General features: G+C 36.1%; 1 pseudogene; it reads right to left on the bottom strand.

The window, feature by feature from the left end:
* The window catches only part of LOC129088177 (protein FAM161A-like), a 48015-nt pseudogene extending 28959 nt beyond the window's left edge, over positions 1–19056 (bottom strand).
* Positions 19057–22133: the final 3077 nt, after the last annotated feature.

The raw sequence follows: 22133 nt of genomic DNA, 5'->3' as shown, positions 1-22133 counted from the left end.
TTAGCTTTGGCATAGAATGACTGATAAGGAATGCTGTAATGACTCAAGAACATGGGCTGGGTGCCCACAGGTGGCAGTGCCAGAGGGATATTTAAATGGCTAGTTGGATTCTACTGAAAAGAGTGAGGTCTGAACCACCAGTGGGGATCTCCAGCCTACAGTACTATAGCCCCAAAAAGTACACAGATAACAGCCAGCTGCAAAAAGTGGCAGGGTTGCTCTCTGCCAGAGAGGGGTGGCTGGAGAAAAAGTAGCCATTTAAAGGGCCAATGTATAAATTTTAATTTGCAGCCACTTACCCTCAGCTCTGGTAAAGGCAGGGGCAGAGTGGGAAAGAGATGCCTGAGGAGAGACTGGGGAAGGAAGCTTTGGGGAGAGGACTGAGAAAGTAGCTGGTGGAGTCCCACTGATGACTCATCCCCCATGTGGCAGCAGCCATCTTGCTCATGCAGACCACTCCCCTGAGTAGCAGCAGTGTGAGAGGACACAATAGCCCTGCCCCCAGGAGGTTCTGCCCTAGCCTGGTGGTGCATAGGCCTGAGTGCTGAGTAGAGTGTAGGAGTGACAGATAGTAGATCCCTGCCTAAAGGGGTCACAGAATGGTCTAAAGACAGTTTAGGAGAGACTGAGACAGAGGCTTTAGGGAGAGAACTGAGAGAGCAGCCAGCAGTGTGCTGGTGCTGACTTCACCCCCATACAGCAGCAGCCATCTTGTGCAGGCAGTACACTATACCTGAATGGCACCAGGATGAAAGGACACAGTAACTCTGCCCACAGGAGGGACTCCACACTGTCTTATGGTGCCTAAGCCTGACTGCTGAGTACACAGTGGCAGCCACAGATACTAGATGCCTAGCTAAAGGGGGTGCTGAGTGGTCTAGAGACACTTGAGGAAAGACTGGAGATGGAGGTTTTAGGGAGAGAACTGAGAGTAGCCAGCAGGATCCTGGTGCTCAGTTATTCCCCCATAGGCAGCAGCCATCTTGCTCAGGCAGACTACACCCCTGGAGCTGCAGCAGCATGAGAGGAAACAATAGCTCTGCCCCCAAGAGGAAATCTGCCTTACCCTGTGGTGCCTAATCCTGACTGCTGAGTGCAGAATGACTACATTAATAACTGAAGGAGACAGTCACAGACAGTAGATTCTTGGAAGTCTCAAACAGACTGCCTGAGGTCAGGTGGGGTCAACATCTGACATCATCAGAGGCAGATTCAGAAAGAAAAAGCAGCAGTAAATACTAGAGACTACCGAGACAAAAATCCACTGTGGTCTTCACCATGATTTTCAACATTTTCTTTATTGGATAGCCTTTTAACATTCATTTTGTGTCCATCATGTTTGTGCATATTAAGTCATTAGATTTTTTACTACTTGTTTATTTCTCTCCTTTGTTATAATAGTCTTAATCTCTTTACAGCCTTATTGATACTGGGATGGTTGGGAGAGGGGAGTTATTTTTGTGGATGTGTGTTTGTTTCCTGGGCTTTGTGGTTTTGTTCTGGCAGCACCTGCACAAAAATGCACAAGATGTGGTGAGCAGAGTGACCTTCTGTCAAACAGCTAGAGGGTTGGACCCTAAAAAGAAAAACCAAATAAAAATCAAAACCAATTGCTTCCAGAGAGGAAACATCAATGGCATAAAAGGTATCTAAAGTATAGAAAGTTAAGGAAATCAAGGAGACTGCACCACAGAATTTCACAGGCCTCCTGCCACAGAAGTTTACACCACAGTGAGGAAGTCAAGCCAGATCAATTTCAGAAACAGAAGCAAAAAAGAAGATTCTCACAAATAATGGGAAGACAAAGAAACACACCCCAGTTGAAGGGAAAGGAGGAATCCCCAGAAAGAGAACTACATGAAATAGAGACAAATAAACTATCACATGTGAAGTTCAAAACAATGGTTCTAAGGAAGCTTAATGAGCTCAGTGAACTCAAAGAGAATTAGAAAAAACCTACAGGGAAACTATGAGGAACTAACTACAAACTATTTCAGCAGGAAAAAAGACATAGAACTATCAACAAGAAGCAAGGGGAAATGAAGAATACAATTTCTGATTTGAATAACAGTAGAAGAAAGCAAAAACAAGCTAGATGAAGTGGAGGATCAAATCAGCGAGCTGGAGAACAAGGTAGAAAAGAACTCCCAGAAAGAGCAAGAAAATGAAAACAGACTCAAAAAGAATGAAGAGGTGTTGAGGGAAATGCAGGACAACCTGAAATGTAATAATATCAGTTTAAGAGGGATACCAGAAGGAGAAGAGGAACAAGGGATAGAGAACCTGTTTGAAAAAGTAATGATAGAAAACTTCCCTAACTTGAAGAGGGAAAAAATCACACAAGTCCAGGAAGCACAGAGGGCCCCATTCAAGAGGAACACAATCAGGCCCACTCCAAGACACAGCATCATTAAAATGGCAAATATCAAAGACAAGCAGAGACTCCTAAAGGCAGCAAGGGAGAAACAGATAGTAACACACGAGGGACCCCTGACATGACTAGCAGCTGACTTCTCAACAAAAAACATTACAAGCCAGAAGGGGATGGCAAGAAATATTCCAAGTCATGAAAAGCAAAGGCCTGCAACCAGGACTGCTCTGCCCAGCAAAACTCTCTATTAGAATGTAAGGTGAAATAAGGAGTTTCCCAGACAAAAGACGGCTAAAAGAATACACCTCCGCCTAACGAGCATTGCAAGTTATGCTAAAGGGACTGCTTTAAGAAGGTAAAGAAAAATTCTATGAACACCCAGTTCCTTTCACAGTCACCAGTACTTGAGATTACCAATATTTTTAATACTTGTTAATCTGATTGTGACGATGATGTGTTATTTTAATTGTTCCTTTATTATTTGTTGAAACTAAACCTGTTTTTGTATATTTCTTGCCTATTTATATTCTTTTAAAAAAAGTATAAATGACTTTTTGGTATTTATCCATTTTTTGATTAAATGCTTGTAGAATTTTTTCCCTAAAAAAAACAACAACTGTTAACCCACTTTTAGATGTGTTGCAGATACTTTCCTATTCTATTACTTGTCCTTTAATTTATTTTTTTATGTTTATTACCATATAGTCTAAATGTTTAATATAGTCATATTGTCAATATTTTACTTTATACCTTCTGGGTTTGAATATTTTACTTCAGGGTAAGAAAATTATTAGTTTGTATTTTCTTCTAGAACTTCTTAGATTTTACATATTAATTTTTAACTCACCTGAATATTTTTTGTATAATATGTGAAATAGGGCTTTACATTTGTTGTATTTCAAGTAATAGTGTGGTCCATTGATGTTACTTGTTGAATAAGCTTTATTTTCTTCATGATTTGAAATATCAATTTAATCATATATTACATTCTTAGTCAGATATATACATCTGTTTCTAGAATGCTCATTTTATTTTATTGATTTACTAGATTATTTCTGTGCTGGCAACATGTCATTTTAACTTTATAACGCATTTAAATTGTTTAATATTTTATAACAGATTTTGACATTTAAAAAATTAATAAAATCTGCATTTAAAAGAAAGAAGAAAGAATGAAGGAAGGAAGAAAGGAGTGAAGGAGGGAAGGAAGGAAGGAAAGACTCTTACCTTTTGACAACATAGATGGAACTGGAGAGCATTATGCTAAGTGAAATAAGCCAGTCGGTGAAAGACAAACACCATATGCTCTCACCTATAAGTGGAATCTATTCAACAAAATAAATTAATGAACAAAACAAACCACAGGCATGGAAACATGTACCAGATTGGAAGTGACCAGAGGGGATGGGGGAGGAGGACAGTGGTGGAAAGGAGAAGGGACTAAACAAACAACCTGTGTGAATGACCCACGGATGTGGACAACAGAGTGGGAATTGACTGTGAGAGAGCGGGGCAGAATAGGATTGGTGGAGGAGGGCAAAGGGGGAAAAATCGAGACAGCTGAAATAGAATAAACATGACTTGAAAATAAAAAAAAATTTAGAAAAGGCAAATATCAAAGACAAAGAGTGAAACTTAAAAGCAGCAAGGGAGAAACAGGTAGTAACATAAAAGGGAGCCCTGATAAGGCTAGCAGCTGACTTCTCAACACAAACACTGTATTTCTTGAAAAGAAATATTCCAAGTCATGAAAAGCAAAGGCCTGCAACCAAGACTACTTTACCTACCCAGCAAGGCACTCATTTAAAATGGAAGGCGAAATAAGGAATTTTCCAGACAAAAGAAGGCTAAAAAAATACACCTCTATCAAACCAGCATTGCAAGATATGCTAAAGGAACTGCTTGAAGAAAATGAAGAGAGAGAGTGATAAAGAGAGGAACACAAGTACAAAAGGAAAAAAATGAATAAGTACCTATCAATAATAACTTTATATGTAAATGTATTAAATGTATGAAAAAGTAATGATGGAAAACTTCCCTAACTTGAAGAGGGAAAAAATCACACAAGTCCAGGAAGCACAGAGGGCCCCATTCAAGAGGAACACAATCAGGCCCACTCCAAGACACAGCATCATTAAAATGGCAAATATCAAAGACAAGCAGAGACTCCTAAAGGCAGCAAGGGAGAAACAGATAGTAACACACGAGGGACCCCTGACATGACTAGCAGCTGACTTCTCAACAAAAAACATTACAAGCCAGAAGGGGATGGCAAGAAATATTCCAAGTCATGAAAAGCAAAGGCCTGCAACCAGGACTGCTCTGCCCAGCCAGGTTCTCTATTAGAATGGAAGGAGAAATCAAAAGACATAGGGTAGCTGAATGGTAAAGAAAACATGACCTGCACATATGCTGCCTACAAGAGACCCACCTCAGAACAAAGGACCTACACAGACTGAAAGTAAAGGGATGGAAAAAAATATTCCGAGCAAATGGACAGGAAAAAGAAGCTGGGATAGCGATACTTATATCAGACAAAATAGATTTCAAAACAAAGGACATGAAAAGAGACCCTGAAGGACACTTCATAATACTCAAAGGAAGAATCCATCAAGAAGACATAAACATTGTAAATCTATATGCACCCAGCATAGGAGCACCCAAATATATAAGGAAAATCTTGGAGGACTTCACGAAAGATACAGACAGCAACACACTGATAGTAGGGGATTTTAACACTCCACTGTTAACAATGGATAGATCTTCCAAATAGAATATCAACAAGGATATTGTGGAACTCAGTGATGCATTAGGTCAAATGGACATAACTGATATATGTAGACCCTTTCATCCTGAAGAAGTAAAACACACATTCTTTTCAAATGCACATGTAATATTTTCAAAGATAGAACACATGGTAGGACACAAAAGAAGCCTCAACAAATTCAAGAAAATCGAAATCATAACAAACAGTTTCTCAGACCACGAGCCCTTGAGACTAGAAACCAACCTCAAGGAAAAAACTCAAAAACGTTCAAACTCATGAAGACTGAATAGCATGGTATTAAACGATGAATGGGTCAATAATGAGATCAAAGAAGTCTTCATAAAAGTTTCTGGAAACAAATGCAAATGAACATACAACAGTCCAAAACCTATGGGACACAACAAAGGCAGTCCTGAGAGGGAAGCTTCGTAGCAATACAGGCCTAACTTAAAAAGATAGAAACATTTCAAATAAACAACCTAACCCTACAGCTTCAAGAACTGGAGAAACAACAACCAACAAAGCCCAGAGTGAGTAGGAGGTAGGAAATAATCAAGATCAGAGCAGAATCGAATGGCATAGAAACTAAAAGAACAATTCAAAGGATCAACAAATCCAGGAGCTGATTCTTTGAAGAGATAAACAATTGACATGCCTTTAAGCAGACTCATCAAGAAAAAAAGGAAGAGGACTCAAATAAATAATATCAGAAATGAAAGAGGAGAAATTACAACTGATACCACAAAGATACAAAGGACTGTAAGAAATTACTATGAACAATTATGTGCCAAGAAATTTGTAAACCCCGATGAAATGGACAAATTTCTAGAAAAATGTAACCTTCCAAATTTCTGCTGAATGAAGAAGCAGTAGAAAGCCAGAACAGACCGGTAACAGCTGGTGAAAATGAAACAGTAATAAAAAAACTGGCACACAAAAGCCCTGGGCCAGACGGTTACACAGGAGAATTTTACAAAACATTTAAGGAAGAGCTAACCCCTGTCCTTATCAGACTATTCCAAAAAATCCAAGAAGAGGGAAGACTCCCAAACTCTTTTTATGAGGCCAGCATCATCCTACACCCAAAAAAAGACACAACAAAGAAAGAAAACAACAGGCCAATATTGCTGATGAACATAGATGCTAAAATCCTCAATAAAATATTGGCAAACCGCATCCAGCAATATATTAAAAAGATCATCCACCACGATCAAGTGGGATTCATTCCAGAGATGCAAGGGTGGTTCAATATTCACAAATCAATGATATTCTTTTTTTTTTAAATTGCCAAAATTATAAGTAATCATTTTAGATGATAGAAAAAAAAGGAAGGACAAAAATCACATGGTCATATCAATAGATACTGAAGAAGCAGTTGATAAGGTATAGCATCCATTTGTGATAAAAACCCTCAGCAAAGTGGGAATAAAGGGGGCATACCTGAACATAATATCAGCCATATATGAAAAACCTACAGCCAACATCATACTCTATGGGAAAAAACAAAAAGCTTTCCCAATAAGATTGGGAACAAGACAAAGATGTCTGCTTTCACCACTTCTATTTAACATAGTATTGGAAGTCCTAGCCACAGCAATTAGGCAAGAAAAAGAAATAAAAGGCATCCAAATTGGAAAGGAGAAAGGAAAACTGTCATTGTTTGCAGATGACATGATAGTGTACATAGAAAACTCTATAGACTCCACCAAAAAACTCCTTGACCTAATAAGTGAATTTGGCAAAACAGCGGGATACAAAGTCAACATTCAGAAATCAAAGGCATTTTTGTACACCAACGATGAAATTTCAGAATCAGAAATCAGGGAAAAATCCCATTTGCTATAGCAACAAGAAAAATAAAGTACCTAGGAATCAACTTAACCAAGAAGGTAAAAGACCTGTACTCAGAAAACTACACAACACTGAAGAAAGAAATTAAGGAAGACACAAATAAATAGAAGCATATACCATGTTCATGGATTGGAAGAATTAAAATCATCAAAATGTCCATACTACCCAAAACAATTTATAGATTCAATGCAATCCCTATTAAAATGCCAATGATGTATTTCACAGATATAGAACAAACATTTCAAAAATTTATATGGAACCATAAATGACTCCAAATAGCTGCAGCAATCTTGAGAAGGAAGAACAAAGCAGGAGGGATCACAATACCCGGCATCAAACTCTATTACAAGGGCACTGTAATCAAAACAGTCTGGTACTGGCCTAAGAACAGACGCATAGATCAATGGAACAGAATAGAGAGCCTAGAAAGAAACCCATGTCTCTATGGTCAATTAATATTCGACTAAAGGGGCAGAAGCATAAAATGGAGTAAAGATAATAAGTAGCCTCTTCAACAAATGGTGTTGGGAGAGCTGGGCAGCTACATGCAAAAAATTGAAATTCGTCCCCCGACTTACTCCACACACAAAAATAAACTCAAGAGGTATAAAAGACTTAAATATAAGTCACAACACCATAAAAGTCCTAGAGGAGAACATAGGCAGAAAACTCTCAGATATCCCACACAGCAATATTTTCACCGATATGTCCCCTAGAGCAAGGGACATAAAGGAAAGAACAAATAAATGGGACTTCATCAAAATAAGAAGCTTCTGCATGGCTAAAGAAAATGTCAGCAAAATGAAAAGGGAACCAAGCATATGAGAAAGTATATTTGCCAGTGATGCCTCAGACAAGAGTTTGATCTCCAAAATACATAAAGAACTCACATAACTCCACTCCAGGAAGACAAACAATCCAATTAAAAAATGGGCGAAGGACATGAACAGACACTTCTCCAAGGAGGACATACACAGGGCCCAGAGATATGTGAAAGGATGCTCAGCATCACTAGCCATCAGAGAAATGCAAATTAAAAACAATGAGTTACCACTTCACACCAGTCAGAATGGCCATCATAAACAAATCAACAAACAACAAGTGCTGGTGAGGTTGTGGAGAAAAGGGAACCATAGTACACTGTTGGTGGGAATGGAACTGGTGCAGCAACTGTGGAAAACATCATGGAATTTCCTCAAAAAGTAAAAATGGAACTGTCTTTTGACCCAGTGATTCCACTGCTGGGATTATCCCCTAAGAATCCCGAAACACCAATTCAAAAGAACCTATTCACCCCAATGTTCATAGCAGCACAATTTACAATAGCTAAGTGCTGGAAGCAACCTATGTGCCCATCAATAAATGAGTGGATCCAAAAACTATGGTACATTTACACAATGGAATACTATGCAGCAGAAAGAAAGGAAGAGCTACTACTCTTCACAACAGCATGGATAGAGCTGGAGAACATATATGCTAAGCAAAGTAAGCCAGACAGTGAAAGACAAATACCATATGATCTCACCTGTAAGTGGAACCTAATAAACAGAACAAACAAGCAAGGAAAATATAAAACATTGAAAGAAAAAAGTAACCAACAGTAATGAGAGGGAAGGAAGGAGTGGGCAATTGGGAAAAGAAGGGGAAGGGTCAAATCAAGGAACCTGTATAAAGGACCCATGGACAAAACCAAAGTGTGGAATGATTGAAGGTGGGAGATGGGGGTGGGTGGGACAGGGGGTAGTGGTGGTTTGAAAGTGGAGACAAATCTATTTGAACAATAAAAGAAAAAAAGAAATAAAAACAACACAAGCACCCTAGTTTATTGCGGCATTATTTACAATTGCCAACATATGTAAGCAGCCCGAGATTACATCATTATATGAGTGGATAAAACAAGTGATGAATATTTACACAATGGAATACTACTTGATCATAAGAAAGATGAAAATCTTACCCTTTGTGACAGTATTGATATGTACGGGGCCACACTGAGTGGTATCGGGAACTGTAGCCCCACGCAAGCTTGGCCTTGGGAAGGACCTGTACGTCTTGACCAGAACAACGGTAATGGTGGAGGCAGGCAAGACCTGATATTAACTCTGAAGGCCCCCAGGGGAAATCAGACTTAGAAGTAATTACACTCTTTGAAGCATGCTTTGTTTCTCCCGCAAGCTCTATTAATCTTATACCAGATAACCAGCTTAAGGCTGGGAAAGAAATTACAAAACTTGTGGACTCCTGACCCAAATCCCACCTGGCGCCATAATATTTGCTCATCTTTGTTCCAAAGCAGTTTGGTGTGTTTCTGCCTTTTTAATCTTTAAACAACATCTATTCTCTGTTAGCTTAAGCTACTGATATAATTAGATTACCTATACATTCCTGCTAAGTATCCCTAGCCTGTAACCCTTTCAATAAAAGCCATTGAGTACAGGGGGCTCGGGGTATTCCCCACTAGAGGGAATCACCTTCCTCTTTCCTTGAAAGACAGACAGAGTCTGGAATGACTTATTATTTTATCTGCAGCAAATCAGATTCCGCAGGACAGAGTCCCCCACATGGATGGACCTGGAGAACATTATGCTAATTGAAATAAGCCAGTCAGGGAAAGACAAATACCACATGATTTATTTCATTTATATGTGAAATTTAATGAACAAACTGAACTAGCAAAGAAAATGGGGACAGACAGATGGAGAGGAGGATGATAGCTAGTTGGGCTGGTGAGGAGGGGTGGATGGAGGGATTAAGAAGAAACAAAAAAGGACTCATGGACATGGACAATAGTGTGATGATTGTTGGGGGAGGGCAGTATAATGGAAGTAAATGTTAATGGAAAAAAATAAAATAAAAATTACTTAAAATAATTCCCAAGCTAAATATATTAGTTTTTAATAGACTTATACAATTTGCCAAAGAAATAAAACAACCTGATCTATGTTTACTTATTGATCTTGATTTCCTTAACAAGATTATAAGAGATAGAATAGAATCAACAATAACTTTGTAGTATTTTGTTCATATATTTTAGAGTATTTTATCCTTTCAGATTTTTGAAGTAGTGTGAAGCATAATTCTGGTATCTTGCCTGGAAGAAGAGGATAGGATTAGATTACTTTTGGATGCCCTTGCAACTCTATGATTCATTGCAACTTAATGTGGATCCCCAAAAGACTTGCTTGTTGACAAAGACATTGAACTTGACACCCCCCAAAATACACAAAGACTAAAGAAAATTTGTTATGACACAGAAGGGAAATTTTGCTAAAGTATATCAGTTCAGTGGGAAATCCAGGAACCACAGAATCAAACTAACAGATTTATTATTTCTTAACTAGAAATAACAATTATGCTTTCTAATAAAATGAGTAATTGAAGGATTTAAAACACAGAGGAAATTGAATATATTCATATATTCATCCTTTAAGGATGTTCTCAGGGACTTCCAATTCTTATCACTAATCTAATTTCAAATTGATTTAATTATTTTCCTACTTTTGGTCTTAAAGAAGAAATGTAATTTTTCTATTTTAAACTGTTTAGTCCTTTCAGGGTGGCTCAGCTGATTGGAGCCTCATCCTATACAGCAAAGTTTTGTAGGTTCAATCTCTGGTCAGGGCATATACAGGAAGCAACTGATTAATGTTTCTCTCTCTCTAAGTCTCTTCCTCTCTCTCTCTCAAATCAATAAACATATCTACAGAGAATTAAAAGTTAATTAATTAATTAATATAAAATGAACTGTTTAGCACTTTTAATTTCAAAATGTACTAAATCAACATATGTTTGGTTTCTTGTTCTTTTTTCCCTTCAATGTTATGTAGGACTGGAAAATTTACTGAACTTCAATTGAAATCAATGTGACCAGAGTTCAAGTCTGAAGTTACTTGGTTGTATAATCATCATTCCCTCATTCTTATGTTTAATTCTTACCCCATTAACTGACCACAGCTGTTGGTATTGCTCTTTAATAACTCTTTCTGAACTTCTAATACCCTAGAACTCAAAGGAGTACCTCAATGAGTACTGATAACAAAGAGTTTTGGAGTTTTCTTTTTCAATTTAAAATAAATACTTTTATTTCAAGTGTTAGCATTTTAAAAAATCTGGAATTACATATGTAGACTATCACTATAATCTTTCCATGTTTATGGTCTCTAAAGGTTTCTGTCTTTTTTTAAATTGAATTTATTGGTATCACATTGACAACCTAGAGTTTTCATGCAGATTTAATCCCTCATCTCAAAACATTTACTGGCAATTTTATGTAAAGTCTGGACTATGCTAAATGCTACACTCTCTCTGTGTTTAATGTATCTTCACTTAAAGATGAAAATCTGTCAGCAGAGCAGGGAAAGGGTGTAGGTGTGTGTATGTGTGTTAGGTTAAAATCTCTGGCTATAAACTCAAGGATACAAGAAATGTAAATTTCTTTATTTTTTTGTAATTAAATTTTATATCACTATTCAGGCCCCTTTCCCCAGGTAGAGAAAACTAAATCTTGATAATTTTAAAGTCCAATTCCCTAAAGAAGCCCTAAATTATCTGGACTTTAGTCACTCTTTTCAGTAGTATCCAATTAGCCATTTAAATGTCCCTCTGGCATTGCTGCCTGTGGGTGACCAGCCAGCCTTTTTGCATGTCCACTTCACTACTTACCAGTCTGATTATGCTAAACCTGATTCTTCTGTCTGTCTGAGGTTATAAGATCCTCTCTCACTGTTGTTCATGTATTTGTTCTGGGAGATTTCTCAGCAATTTAGTTGAAATTCTAGATTGGTCCTGGGAGAAAGTCAGTGTGACTTCCATTCACTCCTCCGCTATCTTTCCCCTCCTGCTTATGTTGTTTTGAATTAGTGTTTTGGGTTTTTTTGGATATATTCCCAGAAATGGGTTTTCTTGGTCAAAAAGCAGATCCTATTTTGATTTTTTAAGGTAACCCCACACTGCTTTCCATAGTGGCTGCACCAATGTGCATTCCCACCAACAGTGCAAAAGGGTTTGGCTTTCTCCACATCCTTGCCAGCACTGGTTTGTTAATTTATTAATGATAGCCATTGTAACAGGTGTGAGATGGTATCTCATTGTGGGTTTAATTTGCATTTCTTTGATGATTAGTGACATTGAGCATCTTTTTCTATGTTTGTTACCAATTTGTATGTCCTCTTTGGAGATGTGTCTATTCAGATCCTTTGCCCATGTTTTAAATTGTGTCATTGTTATGGTGTTGAGTTTTGTTAAGTTCTTTATAAATTTTAGATAGTAACCCCTTATCAGCTGTTTTGGTGTATATGTCTCTCATTATGTTGATGATTTCCTTTGCTGTGCAAAAACTTTTTAGTTTGATGTAGTCCCATTTGTTTATTTTTTCTTTTGTTTCCCTTACCTGGGGAGAGATATCCAATAAAACATCGCTATAAGCAATGTCCAAGAGTTTGCTCTTTATGTTTTCTTCCAAGATTTTTATGGTTTGGGGTCTAACATTTAAGTCTTTGATCCATTTTGAATTTATTCTTGTGTGTGATGTAAAATGTGGTCGTTTCATGTTTCTGCACAAATCGGTCCCATTTTTCCAACACCATTTATTGTATAAACTATCTTTAGCCCATTGAATGCGCTTGCTTCCTATGTCGAACCTTAATTGACTATAAATGTGTGGATTTATTTCTGGGATCTCTATTCTGTACTATTGATCTGTTTGTCTTGGGAATTTTAGCAGTTTGTTTCACAATGTCCTAGTGTTATGTTAGCCAAAGGGGCTAGCATCCATGTTACCACTTTTATGGCTGAATAATCTACTTTCTTACCTGTGCACAACCAGGTTTCCTAGATCATTTCTATTTTCTTCCAGGTCTTGATCCTGTACACAGATGCTAATTCATACACCACTTAAGACTAAAAAAAATTTCTCCATAATTTTAGTCAATAGAGAACACATGCCTTTAACTAAAAATAAAGTTACCATATAACCCAGAAATCCCTTTTCTGGGTATCTACCCAAAAAACTTGAAATCATTTATTTGCAAAGATATATGCACCTCTATGTTCATTTCAGCATTATTCATGGTGGCCAAGACATGGAGACAACCAAGGTATCCTTTGATAGAGACTAAATAAAGAGGATGTGCTACATATATACATTGGAATATTGCTCAGCTATAAAAAAAAATGAAGTACTTCTATATGTGATAGCATGGATAGATAGACCTTGAGAATATTATGTTAAGTGAAATAAGTCAGTCAGAAAAATCTAAGAACCATATAATTTCACTTATATGTGGGATATAAACTGAAACTCAGAGACACAGACAGACAACAGTATGGTGGTTGCCAGAGGGAAGGGAGTGGGGCGTGATAGAGTGTAAAAGGGGGGCAAAGGTATGATGATAGAAGCTGTTTTGACCATGGATGGTGGGTACACAATGCAATATACAGATCATATATCACAGCAATGTACCCTTGAAACGTATATGACCCTATTAACCAATGTCACCCCAATAATTTAATAAATAAAAAATAAAAAAGATATAGCAAAGAAAATGCACCACTTGATATAATCCTTGGAAACTGAACATTATACCAAGAGTTCAAAATACTTCATAGTCAGTACAGATTATAGTTTGAGAAAACATCAAATCAGATTCCAGTCTTGAGCTATCATATTCTTTTCAATGTAGCATTTCAACATGAGTGCCATATTCATTCATGCTGAATGATGCAAAGGTGTTAGGAAATGTTTTAAAAGGGACTTTCAACCAGTTAGCCCTTAAAGGAAAGGTGCTGGTCTTTAGAGTCCAGAAAACTTCACATTTCAAATAAATCTCTCCAACAAAATGAAAATACTCTCCTGACTCAGATGATCACAATAAGTCTTCTGCCATTCCCACCCTGGACAGTTCATTTACTATTGAAAGACTAAATTCAAGCCATGGATTAAGAGAGATAATTGCAACACCAAAGTCCTGGAGACTTTCAACAAATATTTTTTCCTTTTATATTTCAACATGTAAAAAACATGGAAAAGGCCCTCATCAGAATTTCCTAGGGTAACATGATCAGGATAGAAATAATAAAGCAATGGGAAAAAAAGTCACGATTTTTTTTCTCTATGGTGATGCACTTTTTGGGCGCTGAAAAAGTCCAGGGACCTGGAATTTGTAATGTAGAAATACTGAACTGTTTGTGATGGGTGTTGGTGGCTAAGCCAGGGAGCATGAAGTATTTATTTGTTCAGACCACAAAGCATCCTTTGTCAGAAACTGTTAAGAGGAATCTTAGAAACAGTTCATCTTGCAATACAAAAACCTCTGAAAATGATATTAATGCACCTGCTTCAAAGATCAAAGTGAAATCCTGCATTTTTCAAGTTACAATTTTGGAAAAGCTTTAAAATTTCCTTTTTTGGTAAAAAAAATTAAGATAAAAGCTAATGTTTATTCAACAATTACTGTGTTCCAGGATCATATTAATATAATATGGTATATCCATATAATATAATATTATTCCAATGATAAGATGGCATGAAGTACTGAAATATATTGCAACATGGATGAACCATTATGCTGAGTAAAAGGAGTCAGACACAAATGACTACATATTCCATAACTTCATTCATATGAAATGTCAAGAATAGGCAAATCCATAGAGACAGAAAGTAAATTACTGATAGCCAGGGGCTGGGAATAGGGGGAAATAGAGTGTGACTATTAATGAGTATTAGTATGTTTTGAGAATGATAGAAATGATCTGGAATTAATGGTGATTGTAACACAAACTTGTGCACATGTTAAAAACCACCGAATTGTACACTTAAAAAAATAAAACCTTGTTGCTTGAGCCTTAGTTCTCCTTCTAAATAACAGATTAGCTGGAATGACACAAAAAGGATTAGAGAAGAACCTATCTTTGAGAATTTAATTATCACTTATATGTGATTAAGACATAAATTAATAACAAATACAAGATAGACTGGGATAATTATCATGGGGGTGAAACACACCAAAATTTTATAAAGCTTTTTTTTGGCCTTGTCTTCCACTTATAGTCTTTAATTCAATTACTAATTTTGTTCCAGGTGCCAGTATGCATTTCTCATTGACATGCTATTTCATGAGATTGGTATAAAGTTTATAACTGTGGATGCTGAGACATTGATAAATGGAGTTCATTGTTCTATTGTTTCTACTTTAATGTTAGGATGAAAATTTCTGTAGTAATAAATTAAAGAGCTACTACCTTTTGTGACAGCATGGATGGAACTGGAGAGCATTATGATAAGCAAAATAAGCCAGGCGGTGAAAGACAAATACCATATGATCTCACCTGTAAGTGGAACCTAATCAACAAAACAAGCAAGAAAAATATAACCAGCACCACTGAAAGAAAAAACAAACTCACAGTAACGAGAGGGAAGGAGGGAGGGGAGTAATGGGGAAAAGAAGGGGAAGGGTCAAGTCAAGGAGAATGTATAAAGGACCCATGGACAAAGCCAAAGTGGGGAAAGATCGAGGGTGGGAGGGGGGTTGGGTGGGGCAGGGGAAAGTAGTGGCAGGAAAATGGAGACAAATGCATTTGAACAATAAATTTTAAAAAATAGTATTTAGTCGTATTTAAAAAAAGGGGAAAAATCAGGACAGCTGTGACAGCATAATCAATAAAATATAATTTAAAAAAATTAAAAAAAAGATAATACCTGTCTGGGGTAAGCATTATTTTCCTAAATAGCTTGAAGCATATTTTTTTTTTCCTGAATTTCTGTATTGGAGGTAAGTTTTACGTCAGTGAAGTACAATTCAGTAAGTTTTGATAAATGTGACTACCACGTCACAATATAAAACAATTCCCTTGCCCTAAAATTTTTCCAACCATTACTTCTCATAGGCAACCAACATTCAGATTTCTGTACTGATAGATTTATCTTGCTTATTTGTGAATTTTGCATAAATGGATATACAGTATGTTCTTTTTTATGACTGGCTCCTTTAGCCCCACATAATATTTTTAAGGTTTACCCATGCTGTTCTGTATATTAGTAGTTCATTCTTTTTTTTGTTTTTTTGTTGCTAAGGAGTATTTTATTGTGTGAATATGCTACAACTTTCTTATCTGACAGTCATTTGGTAAAAGAGCTTTTTATATTATATTCTTCTACAAGTGTTTTTGTGGATACATGCTTTCATTTCTCTTGATATTTATAACAAAACTAATAATTTTCCAAAGTGTTATATCAATTTACGTTCTCATCAGCAGTGGATAAGTGTTCTAAGTTGCTCCATGTCCTCACTAACATTTTATTTCATTTGTCTTTTTTTAGCCAACTTAGTGGGTATGAAATGGTACTTAATTATGGTTTTTCTTGACTAACGATTTTGAGTATTTTTTAATATATTAATTGGCCCTTTGAATATCTATGTGAAGTGGGTTTTTGTGTCTTTGGCTCCTTTTAATAATTATGTTGTTTGTAGTTATTTATTTCTAGGAGTTCCTTATATATCTGGATTTAATTCCTGTGTCAGATAGGTGTAATGCAAATATTTTCTTCAGTGTGTAGATTTCCTTTTCATAATTTTAATTATATTTTTGATGAGCAAAGATTTTTTCTTTTCTTTTATTTTAGAAGCTTTATAGTTTTAGCTTTTCATTTGGGTCTAGGCTTCTTTGAGTTAATTCTGTGTATGGTGTGTGGCGGGGGGCTGTTAGGTTTATCCAGTTATTCTAGTATCATTTATTAAAAAGTCTTTTCTTTCACACTGAGATCTTTGTAAAAAATCCATTGACTGAATATATATGTGGGTCTATTTCTGGAGTGAATTCTGTTTCATTGATCAGTTTACCTGAACTTATGACCCCTAATACCCTGTCTTGATCAGTATAACTTTATAGTTATAAATAACACACATATATAAACTTGAACTTAACTTTGTTCTTTTTTTTCAGGATTAGTTTGCTATTCTCTTATGTGTTTAAATATTCTAATTGTCAACTTATATAAAAAGCTTTGTATCGTGACAGATGTTACACTGAATCTATAAAACAATTTGGGAAGAACTGTCATTTTAACCCTACTGTCACTTTATATTTATGAACGTGGTTTATATGTCCATTTATTAAATCGAGATTTTTCTCAATAATATTTTATAGTTTTTAGTGCAAAGGACCTACATGTCTTTTGTTAAACTTATTCCCATGTATTTTGTTTTTTCATATTGCTATAAATGGTATTGTTCACAAATTTTCTTTTTCAGCTTTCGCTGTTATTATATATAAATACAATTGATTTTTTAATATTGACTTTGTATCCTGCTACTTTACTGAACTCATTTATTAGACCTAGTCATTCTTTTGTGGATTCCTTAATTTTCCATGTACAGGATGATGCCATCTATGAGTTCTTTTTTGGTCCTTTCCTTGTTTTGGTATGCTTTTGTTAAAACTTCAAGTACAATGTTGAGTAGAAGCCCTGAGGGTGGAAATCTTAGTGTAGTTCTCAATATCAGGTCAAAAGCATTCAATATTTCACCTTTAATTATAATGTAATCTATGATTTTGAGATAATTTATATTGAGAAAATTCCTTTAAATTCCTAGTTTCCTCAGATATTTATTTTTAAATCATGAGTGTGTTAAATGTTTTTTCTGCATCTATTAAGATTATATGATTTTCCTCTTTGTTCTGTCAATATGATGAATTACAATTTCATAACTTTCTACTTTTCAAATTTAGACCTGAAATATCATACTCTTCTTTTCAAAATACTGCTTTAAGTGCATTCCAAAAATGTTATATTGTATTTCATTATGTGGAGAAAAGGGAACACTAGTACACTGTTGGTGGGAATGCAGACTGGTGCAGCCACTCTGGAAAACAGTGTGGAATTTCCTCAAAAAGCTGAAAATGGAACTGCCTTTTGATCCAGTGATTCCCCTGCTAGGACTATACCCTAAGAATCCCAAAACACCAATACAAAAAAATCTATGCACACCAATGTTCATAGCAGCACAAGTAACACTAGTCAAGTGTTGGAAGCAACCTAAATGCCCATCAATAGATGATTGGATCAAAAAATTATGGTACATTTACACAATGGAATACTACCCAGCAGAAAGAAAAAAAGAACTACTAAACTTCGCAACAGCATGGATGGAACTGGAGAGCATTATGCTAAGCGAAATAAGCCAGGGGGCGGAAGACAAATACAATATGATCTCACCTATAAGCGGAACCTAACCAACAATACAAAGATGCAAGGAAAATAAGACCAGCAACACTGAAAGGAAAAGAAACCAACAGAGACAAGAGGAAAGAAGGGAGAGGGGGCGGAGGAAAAGGAAAGGAAGGGGAAAGTCAAGGAACATATAGCAAGGTCTCATGGACAAAACCAAAGGGGAAGAGCTGAGGGAGGAAGGGAGGGAGGGAGGGGGCAAGGGAAAGTGGTGGGGTGTAGGCAGAGACAAATGTATTTGAAAAAATAAATTAATTAATCAGTTTGAAATATTTGATTTATTTTCTTTGATTAACCACCATAAGTGGTTATTTACATGTATGTTGTTTAATTTACAAGTATTTGTTTTTAAAATTTTATTGTTATAGATTTTTAATTAAATTTCATTTTTGTCAGAGAATGTGCTGTATAAGATTTCACTCTTTTGACATTTATTAATACTTATTACATGGTACAAAATATAGCCTATCTTTATGAACATCTAATATGTACTCAAAAAGAATATGTATAGTTTGCCTTGTAGTTTTAATGTTCTAAAAATGGTAATTAGATTAAGGTTATTTATGATATTGTTCAAATATGTATTTTTTTATGGGCACATTTTTATTGAGCCTTTTACTTAAAAGATGAGGTAAAAGGAAAATGAGTTCTCCTTAACCAGTACTTTATCCAAGCTGTAGTAAAATATTTTAAACTTCAGGGATTTACATAATGGATTACATTTCTTAAAAGTTTGGGGAGACAGTAAACAAGTTCTAACACAACTCCTTGAATTTTCCAGATGACTCTTCTCTTACAATAGTAACCAGCTGTAATTAGTTTCATGAGTTTCTTCAAGGCCATTGCTGAGGGCTTTAGATCTGAAGCATTGCTATTTCAATCAATATCTACTAATTCCACTTCTAAAATGAGTTTTGCATTTGGTGGAATTTTGGCATCAGGCTGTCCTTTCTTTACATAAGCCTATTCTGGTTCAATCTCCAGTCGAACCTTTTCTCCTTTACTCATAGTCAAGAGTCCTTCATCCCATCCTCTAATAACTTTGCCTATTCCAACTTAAAGGCTTGGCATTTTTAAACTTTAAAACTTAAAGGCTTGGCATTTTTCTTCTTGTTTGAACTTGTTTGAACGTTGGTATGAAAATTAGTTCCGTCCTGTAGTGTTCCTGTATCCCAATAGTGAACAACATCTCTCTTTTTGGGGAAGTTAGTTTTATCCCCTTTGTTAAGAACAGATTTTGTATGTTTCCATGGACCCTCATCCAGAGTCTCTTTAGACTTGGTGTCTTTGGGTTTATCTTCATTAAGCTTCACATTTTTCACCTGCTTGGACACTTACACTTTCAGTACTCTCGAAACACTTACTTTCAAAAAGGTGGTTATAGGCTGTAACCAAATGGTCCTTGTTAGCTGTCTTGGCCACATTTTTAATATTTCCTAATAACATGTTCTGCAAAAAACGAATCTGAACTGTGGTCCTGTAGAAACTTGATAATGTCCTTTTTGGGTAGCTGCTTGCTGCTTGCTGCTCCACGGTCCAGGCCCACTGTGGAACGCTGCCGCCATCTTCCTCCTTTGCCTTTGCTTTACTGAGCCAGCTCGCCTGGGTTTGGCATCACCCCGCCCCCACGCTGTACTTTAAAAAAAAAAAAATGGAGATGAATTCTTTCCCATGTATTTTTTTGAAATAAAGTATTTATTTATTTTTAGAGAGGGGACGGGAGGAAGACAGGGAAACATAAATTGTGGTTGCCTTTCGAGCACCCCCTACTGGGGACCTGGCCCACAACCCAGGCATATGCCCTGATTGGGAATCGAACCAGAGACGCCCTATTCAGTTCACAGGCTGGAACTCAATCCACTGAGCCACACCAGCCACAGCCAAATACTACGTATTTCTTATTATCTTCTTGATGTTCTAATAATTACTGAGGAAGAGGTAATTAAATATGAAATCTGGTCATGAATATTTTATCCATTTAATCTTTTAATTTTGTACACTTGTATTATAACTATTCCAAATGACTTAGCAAGACTTTCATATTTACTTTCCCATAGCAAGCCAACTAAGAGGCAAGAGATGTTTCAATTCTAAGTTTGCCATTTTCTCCTCTCCTCATATATTATGGGAAAAATAATTTCTACTCTTTCTTCCTTAGACTCCCATGTATAAAATGAGAATATTATAATAGGTGAATGGAATCTGATTTTTTTCCTAAAAGTTGAGGAAGTCCCAGGTCTAGCTACAAGTTTTGACCTCCACAGCCCTACCAAAATGCTGAGTAATTAAATCAAAAGTATACTGGTCACTCTTTTGTTGATAGTCTTTGTTTTCTTATTATCTACCCATAGAAAGAAAATGTACACCTAAGAAAGTATTCTAAAGACCTAAGGGAAAATTCCTTCTGCAGCCAAACCTGGGAATCAAGATAGTTATTAAGTACAGTATGTGAGTAAGAATTATTGGAGCTAATCAGTTAATTCTGTTTTTGTCTGTTATTTAACAAATATTTACTTGGTATTTGAGGCTGCGGTTGAACTTCTTTTTATAAGAGTTGGACCAGGGAAAAGATTTGCCAAAATATCAACTACAGAAATGAATCTAAACACTTTCCAAATGTGATTACCTGGGAGGAGTTCAGAGTAGTGAAAAAGGAAGGAAGACTGGGGGTGGGCGGCTCAGAAATGGGAGTTACTTTGTGGATCAGAAGCATGCATAGCTTGGGTTTGGCTTCCATTGGCTGTGGGTGAGAGGGGCCAGGTTGAAGAGAGGGAGCCAAAAGTGAAGATTTAAAGCCAGAAGCAAGCTAATTTTAGATTTGAGACCTTAGAGGCAGAAAAGATTCACAGGATAAAATTACCAGACCCATTCCTCTGCCAGTTCAGAGAGATTAGAGATGAAACTGACCTCAACAAAAGGCCACTGTTTAGCCATTGCTCTAGGCCCTAAAATTGTGATGTGAATAAAATTTAGTTCAAGTAGGTACTATTCAGATCAAATAAAATACTTTTTCCTCTTTAAAGAGAGCTGGGATAAAACTTATTTTGATTTTTGAGATCAAGAGAAAAGTGTTCTGGAAATGTCTCCATCTCCACATTCTCTTGATAGTGTGGTTGCCATGCTTTGCTTTGAATGTTCCTTGTCTACAGGAATGGGGTTGTGAATGTGCTTTTGAGTGTTTGTGCCACAGTATCCCAGAGGAGTATTTACAATACACTAGACCATCAGTTGGTGCAAGTCCACATAGTAAAGGGGGAAAGAAGAATAAGGACAATATGATTTCTTTTTTAACAGAGCTAATGCAATCAAATATAAAGGGTTTGCCTTAATTTTGAGATAAAGATTTCCCTATATTTTTGTTTTTTATAATATCCTTTTTAAAACAGATTGTATGGAACATATGTTTATTTCAATTTTTATTTATTTTTTGGTACTTGTATTTTTTATCACCCTTCTTGACAAAATTAAATTTGATAAAACCTTATATAAGTCTCCATTGAAAATGAGCCTATGACATTCAAATTCAAGGTACAACTTCCTCAGAACAGCCCAAGGGCATTTAAAAAATGAAATACAAATATACACCATCAAAACTAAACCTCTATTGGCTGTAAGACAATTTATTATTTTAGCTTCAACTAAGATAGAAAATCTAACACCAAGTCATTATCTATCCCATTAAAAGTAAGATGCATCCTCATATAAAAATTGCTAATATGTGAAGAGATGTGACCCTTATAATCTATGAAATATAGTATGTGACTCACATAAAGAATATTCATTTGTTTAACACATAATTAATGATTATAAGAATTCTTCTAAGTATTTTGTCATTGACACAGTGTACCTGACTCCAGGCTTTGAAGAATTTCTGAGTAATGTGTGAAATTATGTCATATGTTCTTCATTCTTTTCCCAGC

The sequence above is a fragment of the Pteronotus mesoamericanus genome, unplaced genomic scaffold (assembly GCF_021234165.1).
Source record: "Pteronotus mesoamericanus isolate MK-2021 breed Mesoamerican mustached bat unplaced genomic scaffold, CSHL_Meso_final scaffold_54, whole genome shotgun sequence".
In the NCBI taxonomy this organism is placed as follows: Eukaryota; Metazoa; Chordata; class Mammalia; order Chiroptera; family Mormoopidae; genus Pteronotus; species Pteronotus mesoamericanus.
The sequence above is the reverse complement of the archived record's forward strand: the minus strand, read 5'-3'. Positions and strand labels throughout refer to the sequence as shown.